Here is a 21670-nt window from a genome sequence, read left to right as displayed (position 1 = left end):
TGATTCTGGGCACCCTCCAGCCAACATTTAAACGGATTGCACAACCCAACTGAGAAGCACGGCTACAGCTGGATTTGTTCAAAGATGAATCCAAGGCAGAAGAAAGGGCTTCCAAACTACAGTTGATACACAGCGATAGTAATACCCACTGTCCTATAGTTATATGAAGTGGTGCATAATGGTGGCATTAAATCATCACTTGTTTAAGTATTCAGCTGTGTGTAGAAGTTAACTTATCTCATGACTTAGGAATGGTCCCAGTGTGGAGCTGTCACTCTGAAATCAATTGCCTGAACAAAATGCACATTTTCATAATCTGCAGTAGCATTGCACCATGACTCAACAGTCTATCCTCTACTAAATTGCCTCTCTCTCACGCTCAGCAGATAAGAGTAAAGACAGATTTATTTTTTTCTAAGGTGCAGAAAGTGAGAGAATCCTTGGGGAGGGGGGGACTCATGGAACTTTAATTCATGCTTCAATCTCTTATCTACTCCAGAAAACTTAGGTTGTTCCAAAAACAGGAATTGTGACATGTTGCATGACAGAAATAAGGACCAGATTCAATATGATGAAAAGTAGATCCCAAGAGGAAACTATCAAACTTACCTAAGCATATCTTATGTACTGCTACAACAATTAAAACAGAGAACACTGGCTCTCTTACTAAGCCAAAGGTTTTAACGATCGTTTTCTCTACAAGCCGTTACCTCAGCACAGGCTTTCAAACATCCTTCCCAGCGAACACAGAAGTGGGCTAATGTAATTAAAGGGTTGGAAGCGAGTGCATTGCTACAAACGATATGAAGATAGATATGTGACCCGTTTCAGGAACCTAGGCGTATGTCGCAAGGCACGACTTCAATGGAGAGCCATTTGAACTTTCTTTTTTTTTCCAAATCAAAATGACACATTTCTAATTTTGACAGAAAGTGGTTTCATTTCAAGCTAACTAGCTAACATTAGCTGGCTGGCTCCCTAGCTAACGTTACGTGTATGACATTATTATTCGTATCCCAGAGCCGTTTGCTTTGCTAGTTAGAGCCTAATGTTAGCTAGCTAACGTCATTGAACCTGGTTGGTTAGTTCCCAGCAGATTAATGCAGGGTAGTAATGACATAATTTGGCACTATGTTCATTGTTGTTTAACTAGCTAACGTTAGCTGGCTGGCTCGTTAGCTAATGTTGGTGACGTACATGATCTTACACGTTGTTTACCTAGCTAGGTTCATTGCTTACCTTGCTAGCTAGCTACATGTCTTAAGCTAAAGTGTACTGTTAGCTAGCTCGCTAACGTTAGCTGGCTGGCTCCCTAGCTAACGTTACGTGTATGACGTTATTATTTGTATCCCAGAGCTGTTTGCTTTGCTAGTTAGAGCCTAATGTTAGCTAGCTAACATTGAACCTGGTTGGTTAACATTAGCTCCCAGCAGATTCATGCAGGATAGTAACGACATGATTTGGCACCATGTTCATTGTTGTTTAACTAGCTAACGTTAGCTGGCTGGCTCGTTATCTAACATTACGTGACGTGTGTGATCTTACACGTTGTTTACCTAGCTAGGTTTATTGTTTACCTAGCTAGCTAGCTACACGTCTTAAGCTAATGTGTCGGTAAACATTGGCAAAAAAGCGTAATGAAATTATTGCCACAGAGCTGGTTAGGCTGTTTTCATGTTATCCAGAGGTAAACAAATCATTGGACAGGGCGTCAAGTGTGGCTCTGAACGCTCAGAGAGCGAAACGAGATGGGTGGGGCTAAAGCTTAAGAGCGTGTGAATGATGCTGAATGGTGTAGACAAAGAAGAGCTCTTCACTAGATACCAAAACATTCAAATGCCATTTTCTCAAAAAGTGAGTTTACAAGTTTATCAACTTTCAAAGCAGAATTACTTTCCCATTGTTCCTCGAATGCAGTGTATGATATACCATTTTGTAGCTCTGAGTCTCTACTTTTATCCAATGTAAAAAACACAATTTCAAATGTTGCTACATGAGACCAAATCCAGGTGGTGAGTCACATATATGGTATTGATTTACTTATTAAGAAGTTTGGGAAGCCAGATCAGATGGCCTATCCAGTTCTTGGAAATTATTATCCCAGGCAGGCTAGCAGGTACCCTCAGATCTGTGTGATAGCCCACATCTCCTTGTTCACTGTGCAGCTGCTTCCTATCGTCTCAAGTCATTTCAACCTCCAAATTAAAACCCTGACTACGGAACCGATAAGAGCACTAAATTAAATTCCTTTTTTTTCTTCTCTCTCAGATAAGTACTCGATCCTGCTGCACTGTTTTGAGCACACCTATTCTACACACCACTGATACTGTTGCCCATGGGCCTGAGCTCAGACGCTGCTCTTTTCACTCTCTCTCTCTAGAAGTGTTTGTTGGAGCCCTGCTGAGTCCTGCCCCGCCTTGCCACTCACACAGAGCCTGCAGGCCTATGACAGCGGGGGCATGGTAAATAGTGCTAAGTAGCGGGCACACAGGGGCTTCCATATTACCCACACAAACAAGCGCCAACGTCCAGCCTAATGCCCACCCGCAGAGCAGAGTGGAGTCAGAAAGAAGCAATAAGCAGCACACTTATAAAACAACATAATGACAACATGCTATTTTTATTTTCCTTTCTTCTTTTTCAGTCATATTTTGCAATGGCTAATCTGTCCCTGGGAGCTATACACTTTTTTTTGGAAATATATAACAAGCATGTACAGACAGCTAAGCTGTCATAAATGGCATTTATTTCTAATCTTAAAGCATTATGATGAAAAAGACAGTCTGTCATTGAAAGAATAAAGGTTTGGACCCACAGACACACCATACTGTCTTGCAGTAGTGGAGTCAGGCCACTCACTGATATTCGTTTTTAAACCCATCTGGCCAGGGCAGTCACAACCCAGAGTCCATATGCTCTGTAGTTGCCGCTAAAGTTTTCATATCATCACTATTGCACTGACATGTGCAGGGCCTGGAAGACAACAATTGGATCTGCACTGGTCCAATAACCCCATTGGTGCACCATTCTGACATGCAGTACTTGTTATAGTATGTTATTTTTTCAGAGGGTCAGAATCAAGTACATCTGGAACTATAATGCTGCATATAATAATTGCTGCTTTTTATGTGGGGAATAAGAGCAGGGGGCAAAACACATAGTGCAGCAAGAGTTATGACACAACATAGATGCTTGACAACATGAGTTTCAGTTTCAAGTTTTATTAGTCGTATGTACGGGGTACACATGGTATAAATGCTTACTTGCAGGTTCCTTCTCGACAATGCAACAACAATAAGCAATAATACAAGATACGAATATGAACATAAAGTAAATGGCTCAGTAGAATATAAAACATTTGAGCATAAGTATAATACAGGAAGGCACAATTTATAGTCCAATATTTACACGTGTTTTGGGGAAGGGTTAGGAAACATAGTAGTTGTCTATACATTGGTATGTAGTGGTTGACCAGACCATTTGCAGAGTGAGGAGCTGATGAGAGGGGTCAGGATACGGACACAGTGCTGACGGACACTCAGATCAAAGGCCTCCATACAGAACAACAGCTGTGGAGTGCTGAAGGGTGAGAATAGAGATGGGACCAGTGGGACGGTGAGGAGCAACAATGAGAGGATATCAGCTGGCCCTGCCACCGTGGGACATGGACAGGGATACAGTGTCTAGCCTACACATGGGCCATGGCATGGGGGCCAGCCTAACGGCTATATTCTACCATCTTCTCTTGAAAAGATACTGAATTAAATATCATCCATTCCACCAAAGCTGTCAAAAATGTTTATAAACAGAGTAAGGAAAGGAAGGGATGGGTATAGAGTCATACTGTGTTCTCTCTGCTGTCTATTGAAGAGAGAACAGGCCCACAGGGTGTCTCTTTGCTCTCCTTAGGTGAAGGCAGAACTCAACAGAAGCTCAGGGTCACTCTTTGTTCTGGGATCTGTTAGCTAGGGATTAGAGATGAAGGAAGTGTTGATGGAGGGATGAGGGAGGAGAAAGAGAGAGACGCAAACAGAGAAGAGGGATGGTGTGGTGCGTGAGAGGGACTGTAAGTGTGAGTGGGGGGGGAAAGGTTTTTATGTGAAACAGTGGATCTGGCCTTCAATCTCATGAAAATGAGAAATCTCTTTCTTTCTCTCAAGACACACACACACACACACACACATTAATTTACTCTGCATGTGTATTTTCTGCTCAGGTCTGACCCTACTAGATAGGATTCTTGTTTGACATTTTCATTCCCATTGTCTTCTGTCTGCCAAGAACACACTGAGCTCTTGCAAACCACTGTGAATGTGCACAGCCAGGAACAAAAGCACGGCCCACAATCCAGTCAGCCAAAGAAATGTAAATATTACAGCAGAACATTTTCAGATGTGCCAGCACAGAAACTTGATCGAGCCTAAGCTAATATTTTCCTCTCTGCATATCATTTCCTTCAGGTTGGGTCCAATCCACCTTCAGCTTGTGCCAGGCAGGGGAGAGAATCCTGGATCAGTGAGGAATCAGAGGTCATCCCTCTCCACATCTCTCACTCCAAAGACTGCATGTGCTCCTGTGTAGAATTCCACTGTATGGGCAAGGCCATCGACACAATGGCCATCTACTACAGTGTGCATGCAGCTCCTGTATCAAAGGTTGAGAGGGACTTCATTACTCACAGTATAGGATAGGACCCTTACAGATAAGGCTAATACTAACCAAAGCCCATGGCTAAATATGGGAGAAAGTAAAGGCTTAGAAATGAATTATTCCAATGGCTTCAGAAGGGTGTGTTATCATCATCCCCCTCTCAGGTGCCGGAGTGAGGGAGCCTCATCCTGGGGAGACGAGGAGAGGGGAGAGTGAGGGAGCCTCATCCTGGGGAGACGAGGAGAGGGGAGAGTGAGGGAGGCTCATCCTGGGGAGACGAGGAGAGGGGAGAGTGAGGGAGGCTCATCCTGGGGAGACGAGGAGAGGGGAGAGTGAGGGAGGCTCATCCTGTGGAGACGAGGAGAGGGGAGAGTGAGGGAGCCTCATCCTGGGGAGACGAGGAGAGAGTGAGGGAGGCTCATCCTGGGGAGACGAGGAGAGAGTGAGGGAGCCTCATCCTGGGGAGACGAGGAGAGAGTGAGGGAACCTCATCCTGGGGAGACGAGGAGAGGGGAGAGTGAGGGAGCCTCATCCTGGGGAGACGAGGAGAGGGGAGCGAGTGGAGGGCTGACAGCAAACAGATTGGATTAAAATGAATGGCGGCGTACAGACCTGGTCTATCAGATGGTGAGAGCTGTAAATCCACAGGCCTGAGATCAGCCTGTAGACCTAAGAGGTCAAACAGATGGAAACCCAGAGCTGACCATAAATCAGTGAGATCACACATGACCCATGTATCGAACAGCAGCATACATGTCTGGAATTGATGGAAGCTGTATGAAGCTTTCTTGAATCTATATGGGATACCAAATAATTGCATTTCATTTTATAATTGAAAATGGGGGATTTATAGAGATAGTAGGTCATGTATGTGGCAGGTTGTAGATAGTTTACTGCATCAGAGCAGAGCAACAGGTTAGCCAAAGTGTCTGTGATATAACGCATGAAAATAAGTTGGCATCTTTTGCTCAAGGAAACCAAAATGGGCATCTATTAATAATCCCAAAGTACTCCAAACGGCAATATTCACATAAGAAATAATCTAATTGAATGTTAATCAGTCTCAGTGAGGGTACAGGTTACTAGCCAGTAGCGTCATAAACAGGAAATGTGAAAAAGGGGTAATGTAATGTATGGTTTATAGGAAGGACAGTAGTCAACCAAGGACCCCGTGAGAGGTTGTTCCTCTACTTAGACACCAGAGTACTTCAGTCTGGGAGCTGGGGCCGACAAGGGTCGTGGCCCCACTTGACCAGCTGGATGATTTGTTGTGCTGAACTGCAGTTAAAGCAGCATGGGCTCGCTGACCGGATCCTCAGGGTCACAGGATGGTATTGCGTGTCTCCTCAGAGCCCTGTTGAGGGCCCCGCCTGGCACTGATGGATCACCACACGTTTCCTCTAACTCCAGCCGACTCATACAGTGAGGGAAAAAAGTATTTGATCCCCTGCTGATTTTGTATGTTTGCCCACTGACAAATAAATGATCAGTCTATAATTTTAATGGTAGGTTTATTTGAACAGTGAGAGACAGAATAACAACAAAAAAATCCAGAAAAACGCATGTTAAAAATGTTATAAATTAATTTGCATTTTAATGAGGGAAATAAGTATTTGACCCCTCTGCTAAACATGACTTAGTACTTGGTGGCAAAACCCTTGTTGGCAATCACAGAGGTCAGACGTTTCTTGCAGTTGGCCACCAGGTTTGCACACATCTCAGGAGGGATTTTGTCCCACTCCTCTTTGCAGATCTTCTCCAAGTCATTAAGGTTTCGAGGCTGACGTTTGGCAACTCGAACCTTCAGCTCCCTCCACAGATGTTCTGTGGGATTAAGGTCTGGAGACTGGCTAGGCCACTCCAGGACCTTAATGTGCTTCTTCTTGAGCCACTCCTTTGTTGCCTTGGCCGTGTGTTTTGGGTCATTGTCATGCTGGAATACCCATCCACGACCCATTTTCAATGCCCTGGCTGAGGGAAGGAGGTTCTCACCCAAGATTTGATGGTACATGGCCCTGTCCATCTTCCCTTTGATGCGGTGAAGTTGTCCTGTCCCCTTAGCAGAAAAACACCCCCAAAGCATAATGTTTCCACCTCAATGTTTGACGGTGTGGATGGTGTTCTTGGGGTCATAGGCAGCATTCCTCCTTCTCCAAAGAGCTCCATTTTGGTCTCATCTGACCACAACACTTTCACCCAGTTCTCCTCTGAATCATTCAGATGTTCATTGGCAAACTTCAGACGGCCCTGTATATGTGTTTTCTTGAGCAGGGGGGCCTTGCGGGCGCTGCAGGATTTCAGTCCTTCACGGCGTAGTGTGTTACCAATTGTTTTCTTGGTGACTATGGTCCCAGCTGGATTGAGATCATTGACAAGATCCTCCCGTGTAGTTCTGGGCTGATTCCTCACCGTTCTCATGATCATTGCAACTCCACGAGGTGAGATCTTGCATGGAGCCCCAGGCCGAGGGAGATTGACAGTTATTTTGTGTTTCTTCCATTTGCGAATAATCGCACCAACTGTTGTCACTTTCTCACCAAGCTGCTTGGCAATGGTCTTGTAGCCCATTCCAGCCTTGTGTAGGTCTACAATCTTGTCCCTGACATCCTTGGAGAGCTCTTTGGTCTTGGCCATTGTGAAGAGTTTGGAATCTGATTGATTGATTGCTTCTGTGGCCAGGTGTTTTTTATACAGGTAACAAACTGAGATTAGGAGAACTCCCTTTAAGAGTGTGCTCCTAATCTGAGCTCGTTACCTGTATAAAAGACACCTGGGAGCCAGAAATCTTTCTGATTGAGAGGGGGTCAAATACTTATTTCCCTCATTAAAATGCAAATCAATTTATAACATTTTTGACATGCGTTTTTCGGGATTCTTTTGTTGTTATTCTGTCTCTCACTGTTCAAATAAACCTACCATTAAAATTATAGACTGATGTACGTTTGCCCATTCTTTGTCAATGGGCAAACGTACAAAATCAGCAGGGGATCAAATACTTTTTTCCCTCACTGTACATGGCGACACACACACCAACATAAACACACACAGACACACACAAACCATTTCCATTCAGTCTGTCACTCAAATTCATGTCGGCATGGTCTTCCATTTCCCTCTCCTATCTGTCTCAATCATGGCTTTTCTCCAGTCTCTCAACAGATATGATCTCGGTGGTCATAAGGCTGCTGTTTATCTGACCTCTCATCTGGAGACTAAGGACTCCCAGCAGCCTCTCCTTCTGAGATGACAGAGCAGAGGGCACTGCAGCAGGAGATGAAAAACTCAGCATAAACTGAGAGATGCAGTCCAGGAGCAAAATAGCTTTGAAAGCGTATCATATTATTCATTTATATACATTTGCTTTGCTATCATAGTAAACCAACCTGCTTGCATGGGTGTGTTTGTGTGTGTTGATATCATCCACACAAACAACCAAATAAATAAATAAACAAACACAGTCAGTTATATTCACTGTATATACTGTACATCTAGCTGTACTAGTAGTCTGCCTTAAAAAATGAAGTGAACCATTTTTCCATATTTGCGCTTGACACTGTAGTTCAAGTGAGAAATATGAGATGAACAACCTCTGATACAACCAGTGTGGAAAAGGACCATGGAGTTGGTGGAATCACCCTTTAATTCATGGCCGCTTGCGCTTGGACCAGAGCGCTTTAATTAGGTTGGGTGGAAATGTCCGACAGAGCTCAACTCATTAAAAGGAGGAAATCGCCACCGCCCGACCTCGCTGCTTTTTCTCCCCCTACTCTGTCTAATCCAGACAAAAAAACTATCCAGTAAACATACCACTTTGTGGTTAAAGGAATTCCTGCCTCAGTCTCCTCCTTTCCTCTCAGTCACCTGACCCGTGACCACCTGTTCACCTTCACTATTGTCAGTCATCCTACCTGTTCCGGCTACACACACAGATTCCAAGAATCTTTCAACCAGCGAATGGCTTTAAATATTCTTGCCACGTTACACAAAATGGGCTTTAAAGAAAGCCCTGTGTGACATCATGCCATCACGACTTCCTCTCTCGCACAAGTCACAATGTTTGTTTGCTTGATATTTGGCTCCTGCTATTCTGTTCTGTTAACTAATTTCCTCCAGTGTTTTTCCAGCCTTTGAGAAGATGAACACAGCAGCCATCTCTCTAATACTGATGGGGTTTTTCCAAGTAAATCCCCAGAAGACCAGACGGCATGAGTCACTGGTCAGAGAAAACACAGGTAGACACAAGGACCCTCTATGGTGTTTTCTTTACTTTTATTTTCCATTGTGGTAATAGAATAGAAGCTGACTGATCCCCAGTCTGTACTTGCCAAACTGTCTGAGGCCAGAGCAGATCAATAGCAAAGCGAAGACCTACTCTAACTAGTGACCTTCTACCATCATCTTTCATGACATACTGTACAGGGTTATTCTACGTTATCGATTCAACTACGCCACATCACTTTGCACCCAATGACCTATAAGCGTGGTGAGTTATAGAAGATTTAGTGGTATTATATTGTTTTCAGTCTGATCTACAAGTAATGTTTTAGTAGAGACTACCATGAACTGTGCAATACACCAGGAAGAAACATTAGATGACCATACCTATAGCACATTAAATTAGGTCTACCGGTAAATTCACACATAGTAACTGGGGATGGCAGCTCATTTAGTAAACAACACAGTGTTCTTTTTTATGTGACCTGTATCTCCCTCTGTCCTCTTTCACCGTATACCTGGTCTGGGAGGTTATTTTGTATTGCTTATACAATTTCCAAAGTGTGTGTGCATGTGTGTGTAATACATCTTTAGAGAGAGAGGGGAGTGTTTGTGTTAGTTTGTGTGTATGTGTCTGTATGGTGGGAAAAATGTTTGTGTGACTTGGCAGCAGGGTTGGGGTCAATTCGAATTGAGGAAGTAAACTGACATTTTTATTCAATAATATTGAAAAAAAACATTTATTTTCGATGACTTCTCAATAAACTGAAAAGTAGAAGCTATTTCTTTCAAAAGTCTTTCCATTTTTGAATTTCAAATTCAAATCACTTCCTGAATTGACTGCCTTCAATTTGAATTGACCCCAACCCTGCTTGGCAGGCACCATCCCTCTCACTGATAGAGACAAAGGTCGCGTTCCCCTGCTCAGACATTGCATGCATCAACCAATGGTTGCGTGCCACATCATCGACTGTGTCATCGACTGACCGATTGCTATAACATATGTTGTGGTTGGCAGATACGTAAAATACCTATCCAAGCATTGTAAGATCTGGCATGCATCAGCAACACCTGGGCAGAGGAACACGCCCCATTTATTGATCATTCACTGCCCATGCTCTCTTTCCAGGACCCCTGGTGAGGCTGTCCACAAACAACGCCTGCTTGAAAAGATGCTGCTTGAGAACGCCAAAGGCTTCAGCAAACAGGAGGGAGTTGGAAGCAGAGAAAGAGAAACCTCTAAGGAATACGGCTTCATACTTAACTCAAACTTGAATATGCACCTTGGCTAGAAACAATGTTCTATTCTGAAAACCTGCTATTAAAGGATTTTCTGTATCAACTGATGGACATTCTTTATGAGTGTAGAGCTGTTATGGAGGACCCTTCATAGGACCATAACAGTTGTAATGAAATAACATTCAGTTAAACTAGGGTTTATTATAGCCCTTCCACAAACATTATTTGTTATTTGTTTTTTATTTTTATTTTTTATTTTTATTTTTTTACTTAACACTTATTTTTCTTAAAACTGCATTGTTGGTAAGTAAGCATTTCACTCTAAGTATTCGGCGCATGTGACAAATAACATTTGATTTGATCTCTATCCAACTCTCTATCCAAGCATTGTACAATTGTGTATGGGCCCATGTTCTTGGAAAGCAGGTCTCTTTTACAAAAGCCCATTCACCATGGTTACGTCGCAGCTGGTGCTGTACTGGCACGTCCCTGGTCTCCATACTGAACAACAGTGGGGTCCAACAACAGACGGTATCGCCTGTGAAATCTGGAGGACAGGACGCAGTGCCAGCCCTAAACTTCTGGGATTTGTTCGGTTTCAGGGAAAGCTGGCAGGGCCCGATGCCTCCAGCCTGGCCAGTGATCAAAGGTTTGGGAGAGAGGGGGATTGGGGGGTGGCATGCCAGCAGCACACAGCATAGCCCAAACAGATGAGCCTGCTAACAGAAACACATTAACATTCAGTGAGCAGAGCAACCTCAGCCAGACTCAGCCATGGAGCTCTCATCCCTCAACAATGCTGTACAGTCACACAGTGACTCTGTTTCTCTCTGACTGAGACACACCGCAAGAGATAGAGAGAGAGATACCAGGGAGAGAATGCCATGAGAGAGAGTTCCAAAGCAGAGATAGATAAATAACTTAAATTTCAATGAATAATTTCCATTACTGCCACCATGGTCATTATGATCCAGGGCCCTGCTGTTTTGCTTTGTCTTAATGGCCGCCTGAAATGCTCAAATGACAGTATCATACTAGAACTGGATTGAAGATGTATGTTTTATATCCACACACACACACACACACTCTCTTTCTCCTATTTAAGTGTGTGCTACTGCATAGTGTTGTCCAATGAAATGACATTGGCACCTGAAACTGGCTTTGATCAGGGCTCAGGCCAGAGCCGGTAGGTGAGCAGGATTAGAGTGGCATGCCACTGTCACCTGACCTGTGAGTTACTAGTGGATGGAGGGATGGAGGAAGAGAGAAGGCAGGGAAATGAACAGAGATGAAGGGATAGATGGCTGGCCTCCATTAGCTCAGCAGATGGAGGGGATCAGGAGTTCAGGGCTCTGCCTTCCCCTCTGCACCCTGCAGAGAGCTGCTCATCAGAGGGATAGACACAGTCCAAATGAGGGGGACAAAGGGTCACGCAGTCACCTGGATCCTGAGATGAGGTCCACCATGTTACTGCTATTACAGTCTATATAGGGAGCTCTCTGTCATAACAGTCACTGAGACCATGATGAGGCTCAGAGAAAGAGAGCCAGAGAATGAAAGATAGGGAGAAAAAGAGTCCCACTGAGCACACACTGATTGAATCAACGTTGTTTCCATGTCATTTCAATGAAATTTGGTTGAACCAATGTGAAATAGACGTTGAATTGTGCCCAGTGGGGTGGGTGTGTATGTACAGTGCCTTCAGAAAGTATTCATACCCCTTGACTTTTTCCACATTTTGTTATGTTACAGCCTGAATTTAAAATTGATTAAATTGAGATGTTGTGTCACTGGCCTACACACAATACCCCATACACCAAACATTTCTAAAAACATGTTTTCACTTTGTCATTATGGGGTATTGTGTGTGGATGGGTGAGAAAAAAGTATATTTAATATATTTTGAATTCAGGCTGTAACACAACAAAATGTGGAATAAATCAAGGGATATGAATACTTTCTGAAGGCATTGTACATGCTTGCATGTATGTGTCAGTGTGGTTGTGTGGCATCACTTAATCCAGTTGCTCTCAGGTCAGAGCTACCTGAAGTCTGCAATTGATACCGCCACAAACAAGGGAGCAGACAAGCAAATGTCTGTCCTATAACGAGAAGTCAAATTAAAATGATTTTTCTGAAAACAATGTAAACACTCCATGTAAATGAAGCTCGTTTATCTAATTACAAATTACAATTGAACTTTTTGTGAACTAAAATAGGTGAAAGTACATGGTTACGTTACTGAACCCATCAGTACCAAAGGAATTCTGTCTCTCATGCCTTATGACCCATTTACAGTAAACATCTGTACAAATACTCACCACATAACTTGCACCCCTCCACCCCCATCAGCCCAGGGAGCCTGGCCCAACTTTTAGAGGCTATACAACTCAGTGCTCCATTTGACACTACAGCTGGACCATGCATAATTACTGTAGTGCAAGGCTATGACACAATAAGCAGAAAGAATGAGCAAATGCATTTTGTAGAGACAAAAAACCTACTCCACTCTGCTGCTGCTCATTGGTTGATTAAGTGCCCAAGATAGGGAGGTAGGAATCGTTAATGGACTGTCTCTATCCACAAACCCCAGGAGGGCCCCAGTCTTGTTGATGTCCACAGTAGGGGACTGAATCACAAACAAACAACAACACGGGCCTGCACTTCAAAAACATGCCCCGCGGATATTAGCAGCCGCTAGCACGCTCCGAGACATACAGGCACGTTCCATTACACTACACGCTATCCACTACTCAACTACACTACACGCAACCGCGCTCAGCTGGGTGCCACACACAACTTCAATTATTCAACACTAGCCCAGTTTGAGCCCATGTGGATCATCATTATCAGTGTTTCATCACGCCTGTGGATAGTACTCCCCATGCACATCCTTACCTTTCACATATACTCATTACACATCAAACTGAATGCACGGAAGTGGGTCATATTTTCTAACTGTATCTACTTCCTCTGTGCTAATGACAGGGTGGTAGATTACAGAATCATAAAACAGTTCACATAGGATTCAATGATGCTAATGCTAAATGAAGCCCACCAGGTACAATGAATGGATACCAACTATACCACACATCCAACTTACATCTAAGTAAGGTAAAGTAGCCCTTTTATAATACTTTTTGCATTGTATAGTCAAGGAAAAGCTATGAAAACCCAGCACGAGTGAGACAATCTGTGCTGGGCTCCTGACGGGAAGGCGGGCGGGGAGAGTAGTGTGGTGCCTAGAGCGCTCTATCTCGCCTGGTAGGTGGAGTGGAAAAACACTCACGCTGAGATGGATGGCCCAGAGAGACACAGTGCATTCATCCACCCCTCCCAGGTCCAACACCAACAGAGGGACGTGTGGATCCACTCATCCCAGACTGGGAGCCTCCTCCGAGGCCTATGGCCCACCAGAGCCAGCCACTGAGAGACGGAGCTCCGCATCACCACCATACTACAGCCCCTGTCGAGCTCTGTCTTTCAGTCATATTGCGGCTCATACTAACTCTCCATCAGTCAGTCCCTGAGTCCCAGACACACACGGCACACTGAATGAACACATTTGATTTGCAGAGACAGACACAGACACGCAAATGCAAACAAACAGTGACGAGAGGGGTTTGAAGAGGAGTCCTTGACAGTTGGACAGAAGAACAGTGGGTGAAGGCAGAGACAAACCGCGAGCGAGAGGGAGGGTGGGGGGCAGAGAGCAAGACTGTTGCCATGGTGAAACAGCAGTCTATGTGCTGGCAGATTGAATAAATGACCTTGACCTTGTCATCTCATTTAAATATAAAATATCTGTTTTGTCTGAAAGAACTCCAGATCTCATTTCAATTATCCGTCCTTGCCGCTCTGCGAATGCTACGCACGCACCTGTCTGCTTTTTCCAACCCTAGTGTTCTGCCAGCACATTCACAATTTAAAAGGGCCCTATCAAAGAAGAGAGAGGGATAGAGAGAGAGATAGACAGAGAGAGAGAGAGAGAGAGACAGAAAGAGAGAGAGACAGAGAGAGAGAAGAATGTCTGTTAGAATAGAAGAGCAGAGCCAAGGCGGTTTTAAAGTCAGGGCCACGCTCTCTGTGGAGCAGGCAGCCAAGGCCACAGAATGACACTGAGGAGGACAGCCACAGAACAGAACCGAGGCTGCCAGGGTCTGTGAAGCTGAGCTGCCTGGAACTTCACACGTCTCAGATCCATGTCTCCCTGGGCCAGGCTCTGATTTCTCTCTGTAGTCGCCCCGCTGTTCGCCAGATTTGCTAGAGCCTTCAGAAGTCACAGTTAGATTAGAAACCGTCTTGTGTCACCCTCTGACAAATTGTGTAACAAAACAACGTTTGGCTCTCTTTTCTTACTTTTATTTATTTATTTATTTTTTCGTACCCACCCCATCCCTCTCATCCCCTTTGTTTCTCTCATCCCCTCTCTCCCCAGGCCTCTCCCTGAACTGAAACATTGGCGCACTCGCTCGTTCAAAGAGAATCTTTTCAAGCAGGCAATGTTTGTGGGCAGCCTCACCAGGTGGTCCTGGAAGAAAAGCATGGGCAGTGACGGATCAATAATTTGTCTCTCTCAGTGAGAGGGATGTTCTGTGCCAAGTCACACAGACACCGTCTGCATGCAAGACACAAAGACAAACACTCACACCAGACCTTGGTTCAAATATATCTGTATTTCATTATTTCTTATTTAAATACTTATTTTCTGTGTATTTGAGTATTTTCAAATAATGTCGCCCAAATTATCTATGTCTATTGGAAGTATTTGAAAGTATTTTCTAATAATTTCCTAAAAAGCCGATAATTTGAAAATATTTGAAAATATTATTTCCAAATTCATTATTTCAAATACCAAACAGACCTGGGTTTCAAATGCATGGGAGAATATATTTGCATTTGAAAATACACAGTATTTGAGTGTTTTCAAATACATGCCAATACTTTCCAAATATATGGCAAAATAGAAATCTAACTGGATGGTCTTCAGAGATAGAGGGAGGGGTTGATGGTAGCCGAAGGATGGGATTAAAAACAAACAAAAGACTATTGTAAAACACATTGTGTCTGTAAAATGTATATAGTATGTATAAGCTGGAAGTAGAAGCCTAAGTGTTGTTGTCCATTAGTTTACTCCAATTAGGGCAGGGGTGGTAGTGTTATGGGAAAATAATAAAGGAACAAATATTTTAACCAGCTTCATGAAGTAGTCAACCTGGAATCCATTTCAATTAACAGGTGTGCCTTGTTAATTTGTGGAATTTATTTCCTTCTTAATACATTTGAGCCAATCAGTTGTGTTGTGACAAGGTAAGGGTGGTATACAGAAGATAGCCCTATATGGTAAAAGACATATTATGCCATATTATGGCAAGAACAGCTCAAATAAACAAAGAGAAATGACAGTCCATCATTACTTTAAGACATGAAGGTCAGTCAATACGGAACATTTCAAGAACTTTGAAAGTCTCTTCAAGTGCAGTTGCAAAAAACTATCAAGCGCTATGATGAAACTGGCTGTCATGAGGACAGCCACAGGAAAGGAAGATCCAGAGTTACCTCTGCTGCAGAGGATAAGTTCATTAGAGTTAACTGCACCTCAGATTGCAGCCCAAATAAATGCTTCACAGAGTTCAAGTAACAGGCACATATCAACATCAACTGTTCAGAGGAGACTGCGTGAATCAGGCCTTCATGGTCGAATTGCTGCAAGAAACCACTACTAAAGGACGCCAATAAGAAGAAGAGACATGTTTGAGCCAAGAAACACGAGCAATGGACATTAGACTGGTGGAAATCTGTCCTTTGGTCTGATGAGTCCAAATTTGAGATTTTTGGTTCCAACCACTGTGTCTTTCTGAGACACCGAGTAGGTGAACAGATGATCTCTGCATGTGTGGTTCCCACCGTGAAGCATGGAGGAGGAGGTGTGATGGTGCTTTGCTGGTGACACTGTCTGTGATTCATTTAGAATTCAAGGCACACTTAACCAGCATGGCTACCACAGCATTCTGCAGCGGATACGCAATCCCATCTGATTTGCGCTTAGTGGGACTATCATTTGTTTTTCATCAGGACAATGACCCAAAACACACCTCCAGGCTATGTAAGAGCTATTTGACCAAGGAGAGTGATGGATGGCTGCATTAGATGATCTGGCCTCCACAATCCCCCAACCTCAACCCAACTGAGATGGTTTGGGATGAGTTGGACCACAGAGTGAAGGAAAAGCAGCCAACAAGTGCTCAGCATATGTGGGAACTCCTCCAAGACTGTTAGAAAAGCATTCCTCATGAACTGGTTGAGAGAATGCCAAGAGTGTGCAAAGCTGTCATCAAAGCGAAGGGTGGCTACTTTGAAGAATATAAAATATAAAATATATTTTGATTTGTTTAACACTTTTTTGGTTACTACATTATTCCATATGAGTTATTTCATAGTTTTGATGTCTTCACTATTATTCTACAATGTAGAAAATAGTAAAAATAAAGAATGAGTAGGTGTGTCCAAACTTTTGACTGGTACTGTATGTATACATATTTACCAAAACATATATGGGGGATTGGTGTCACACCCTGGCTATGGGACTCTAGTTGTTGAGCCAGGGTGTGTTTGTTTCTATGTTGGGGGTTCTAGTTCGTCTATTTCTATGTTTTGCCTGAGTGACTCCCAATCAGAGGCAACGAGTGTCAGCTGTTGGCTGGTTGTCTCTGATTGGGAGCCATATTTAAACTGTATGTTTTCCCTTTGTGTTTGTGGGTTTTTGTTCCGTGTTCGGTCATTGTCACCGTGGACTTCACGAGTCGTTTCTTGTTTTGTATTTTGTTGACACTTTAACTAATTAAAGTATGTTCGTTCATCACGCTGCGCATTGGTCTCTCCCTGACGATCGTGACAATTGGAAATGATGCAGACAATTACATTGATGGAAGCTACAATCTATCTGCAGTATTAAAGCTCTACAAAGAAAAAAAAGAACACAATAAAAAATCCAGGTGTATTTCCAAATACATTCCAATATTCAACTACTTGTGTTTCCAAATAAAAAGTATCCAAATACTTACTTCCAAATGTCTTTGAAAGTAATTGAAATACCCTAAATAGCATTTGAACCCAGGTCTGACTCACGCAAATACCAAGTCCCTCTTTATCACATGCAAACAGAAACAAAGGCACACATACAGTGCCTTCAAAAAGTATTCACACCCCTTGACTTTTTCCACATTTTGTTGTGTTACAGCCTGAATTTAAAATGGATTAAATTGAGATTTTTTTTGTCACTGGTCTACTCACAATACCCCATAATGTCAAAGTGGAACTATGTTTTTAGAAATGTTTACAAATTAATAAAAAAGGAAAATTAGTATTCAACCTCTATGTTATGGCAAGCCTAAATAAGTTGGACTCACTCTGTGTGCAATAATACTGTTTAACATGATTTTTGAATGACTACCTCATCTCTGTACCCCATACATACAATTATCTGTAAGGTCTCTCAGTCGAGCAGTGAATTTCAAACACAGACTCAACCACAAAGACCATGGAGGTTTTCCAATGCCTCGTCAAAGAAGGGCACCTATTATTACATGGAAGAAAAAAAAAAGCAGACGTTGAATATCCCTTTGAGCATGGTAAAGTTATTAATTACACTTTGGATGGCGTATCAATACAACCAGTACCTACAAAGATACAGACATCCTTCCTAACTCAGCTGCCGGAGAGGAAGGAAACCGCTCAGGGACTTCACTATGAGGCCAATGGTGACTTTAAAACAGTTACAAAGTTAAATGGCTGTGATAGGAGAAAACTGAGGACGGATCAACAACATTGTAGTTACTCCAAAATACTAACCTAATTGACAGAGTGAAAAGAAGGAAGCCTGTGTGAGGGAAAATGTTATGTTTGTGTATCAGATCAATGCTGCTTTTCTAATAAGCAATTAGATGGGTTCATGCAAGTGACTGATTGAGCGTGCATGGAGGAATCCTCACTGTCAGTATAAGCAATTTGGCAGTACGCCCAGAACATTGCTGTGGGGGAACTGAAAGGGGTATCTCAGTTTCAAGGTTTCAGCTTGGAGAGAAGAAGCCTCATGAGGTATTAGTCAGTCACGTGCAGGAATCAAAGTTAATGACGTGGCGCAGTGGCCTAAGGCACTGCATCGCAGTGCTAGCTGTGCCACAAGAGATCCTGGTTCGAGTCCAGGCTCTGTCGCAGCCGGCCGCGACCGGGAGACTCATGGGCAGCGCACAATTGGTCCAGCGTCATCCAAGGTAGGGGAGGGTTTGGCCAGCAGGGATGTGGGTTCGTTTCCCACGGGGGGCCAGTATGAAAAAAATAAAATAATAATGTATGCATTCACTAACTGTAAGTCGCTCTGGATAAGAGCGTCTGCCAAATGACGTAAATGTAATAATGAATAAGGTAAATCATGCTTATATGACTATTTTGTATATCCGTATATAAGAGAACTAACGGGACTGCCCCGAGGGAGCTCCCGACCGATGTGTACTAAGGTGCATTAAGTTTGTTGGAACCTCTCCAGCTTGCGGATAATAAAGAATGATTCATTTAGTATTGACTTCTGGTGTGCCTGGTGTTGAATTTCCATGACAATTTGGTGTCACAAAGAGGATGATTGATTCTGCCTGTGGAGCTTTCCAGTGAGGGTCTGCGAGGAAAACCGGTGGCGCATTTTATGAAGCGAGAGGGAAATTAGATGATGAGGACCTGCCCAGACCAGACCCTTACTGTGAGCTGCCCAGGAGGAGACACATAATCCTCGAACAATTGAGGGACACAGCGACTGAATGTCAGTAAGTCAATTTAAATTAATTTGTATAAAAAATTAAATATAAAACTAAACATAAAAAGGTACCACTAGTCTTGACAAGAAGGCTAGAACTAGTCTTAGGAGAAGGCTAGAGCGAGAGCAAAAAGGTACCATGGAAAAGCCCTGCTGACAGCTGCCTGTAGGCATTTATTTGAAGTTTCTACGTGGTCTGGAGCCACTACTAATAGCACAAGGTGTTATTGAGCACATGGTGTTATTTTATATGTATAGCAAGTAGCGGCAAGAGAACCGTTGAAGATACATATGGTGCATAGGAAGTAACGACAAGAGAATCGTTGGAGATGCACATGGAGTAATAAGGGAGATTACTGAGTGTGTTTGGGAATAGTACTAAGTGAATGTAGATGTTAGAGTTGTGTGAGTGTGGAAAGGACGTCTTAAGCTGATTGAAATTTGGATAATAAAAGGATTGAAATGTGGATATTAAGCTGATTGAAATTTGGATATACAACTTGTAAAACCATTGCAGTAGAATGTTTTAACTTAAGACCTTTGCTACATACAATTACACATATGCCTCATTACACAATTTTATTTATGGATCTGGCAATGACATTTCAGCTGGAGCTTTTGTTGCGAGTGGTATGTTAATGACAGATCGGTATCTCAATGCATTTTTTGTCTAAATTACTATACATTTCGCAGTGTGCAGACCTCCACAATCAACCTGATACCGCAAATAAACAATTTTGGACAAGCCTAAATCAATTACGGGCACGGTTAACCACTCCACCCCCCCCCCCACACACCCCCCCACACACCCCTTCCAGGCACTCATTATTCTGGCGTTTCTTCTTCAGATAGTGTTTCAGTTCATACATTGTATGAATTGTTCTTCCACTTTGACATTAAAGATTCTTTTGTATAAATCGTTGACAATACATTTTATCAATTTTTAATCCCACTTTGTAACACAACAAAATGTAGAAAAAGTAAAGGGGTGTGAATATTTTCTGAAGGCACCATTTTCCCTCCCTTAAACCTTCATATCTCTCTCATTCTCTCATCCCTGATTGACCTTAATCTTCCCTCAGGACTTATAAATGGCATAGCCCCATTCTCCACCAGACCTCCCAGCCTATCACCCTCGGTGGTGCTATGCCTACAGATTCCCTCTCCATAGAGTAAGAGTGAGTGAGAGGAATATCGAGTGGCTCCATCCAATTCTGTGTTCCATTTGGAGACCAGGCTCTGAGGAGGTTGCTGCAGAATGCCAAATGAAGAGTGTCTCTCTGCCTGTGACAAACTGCCCTCATCCCCTTGAGTGGCTTTGCCCTCTCTCTGTATCCCCTGTCCTGTCCCCTCCACAGCAGGCAGGGGTGCCAGTGTGCCCACCTCTGCCAGCCCTGCCAGCTGATAATCGGGCATCTTGCATAAATAACAACCCCTGATAAGTCAGTCCTGAGTATGAGCAGTCAATCAGGTTGTCAGTGAATCTAGCATCCCCTGCTTCAGCCTATTGCATGTTAAATAACGTTATTTGAATATTTGAAATATTAATGCCAATGTGTCTGGAAGCCAGAGAGACCTGGTGCTCCTCTTCATTCTGTCCCTGCCTGGTATCTATATGCAGAGCAGTAGTATGGTGCCTCTGGTGCAAGAGAGAGGTGAATTCTGGGATGGCTTAAGAAAGGGGCTATGGAGTGAGTCAGACACCGAGGGATCTGGCCATTGAAATAATGCACAGTAGTGAGACGAGAGTTCCCTACCTATCTAATGAATAATGAATGTGTGCTGTACCGATGATGCAAACAGTCACACAGGATGAGGAACACTAGGTTACTTGACACTTAAAATTCAACTTTACAGTAGTTTCTGCTAATGTCACCAGCCACTGTGTAGACCCTTTGGCACAATTTAAGAACACTTCCACAGCAAATAATCATCCATCAATGTGTCATGGGTTCAATTCCCACAGGGGGGCCAGTTTGAAAATAAAATAATGTATGCACTCACTAACTGTAAGTCGCTCTGGATAAGAGCGTCTGCTAAATGACTAAAATGTAAAATGTAAATGAAACCGGACTGATTTATATAGAATTTGTCCTCTGCAGAATCTATACTTTATAGTGCCCCTGTGGCACAAAGTATCAACTGTCATTGAACAAAGGAACTGCACAGAATATAAGTCACCACATTTATATTCTGAGTATATGGCCTCTCTCATGATCTCTCCTGTGTAATATATTCAGTCAGCCCAACCATAGCGGGCGGCCTTGACCACTCTTTTTTACTCCTTTTTTCTCCCCCTCTTCTCTCTCTCTCGCTCCAATCATGTGCATTGAATAGATATGAGGTGGATTTAAGCCTGTAGCTAAGTAATCTGGTTTTAACATACTTGGCCAATTAACATGTAATAAGAACACTTAATATCATTCAAAGACATATACACATGTGCACCACCCACCACCTCCAGCCCCAGCTGCACAGATAAAGGGAGGAGGGAGATGCAAAAGGGTGTGAGAACAAAACGGATTAGAGACTCGAGGGTAAGAAATGATTGGATACCGCGAGAAAATTGAGCAAAGGGACATTATAGGAAAAGGATAGAATAAGAAAAAAATATGGGAAAGAACGTAGGAGGACAAGAAAAAAGGAATTCTTATATGACGTGCCGAGGCAGAGGGCACTAGCCTTTTTAATCTGACAAGCAGAGCCAATTTTCATGATTAATTATGCTGCTGAGCTGATCTGTGAAATTCTTATTAAATA

At 43.1% G+C, this 21670-nt stretch overlaps 1 protein-coding gene across 2 annotated transcripts in view; it reads right to left on the bottom strand.

Annotated features, from left to right (window-relative positions):
- The window catches only part of LOC311130584 (ephrin type-B receptor 1-like), a gene marked incomplete at its 3' end in the record, with an annotated part of 197843 nt that overhangs the window by 75445 nt on the left and 100728 nt on the right, over nucleotides 1–21670 (bottom strand). The gene's annotated exons all lie outside the window — the stretch shown is intronic.

Source organism: Coregonus lavaretus (genome assembly GCF_964263955.1).
Source record: "Coregonus lavaretus genome assembly, chromosome: 6".
NCBI classification, from domain to species: domain Eukaryota; kingdom Metazoa; phylum Chordata; class Actinopteri; order Salmoniformes; family Salmonidae; genus Coregonus; species Coregonus lavaretus.
The sequence above is the reverse complement of the archived record's forward strand: the minus strand, read 5'-3'. Positions and strand labels throughout refer to the sequence as shown.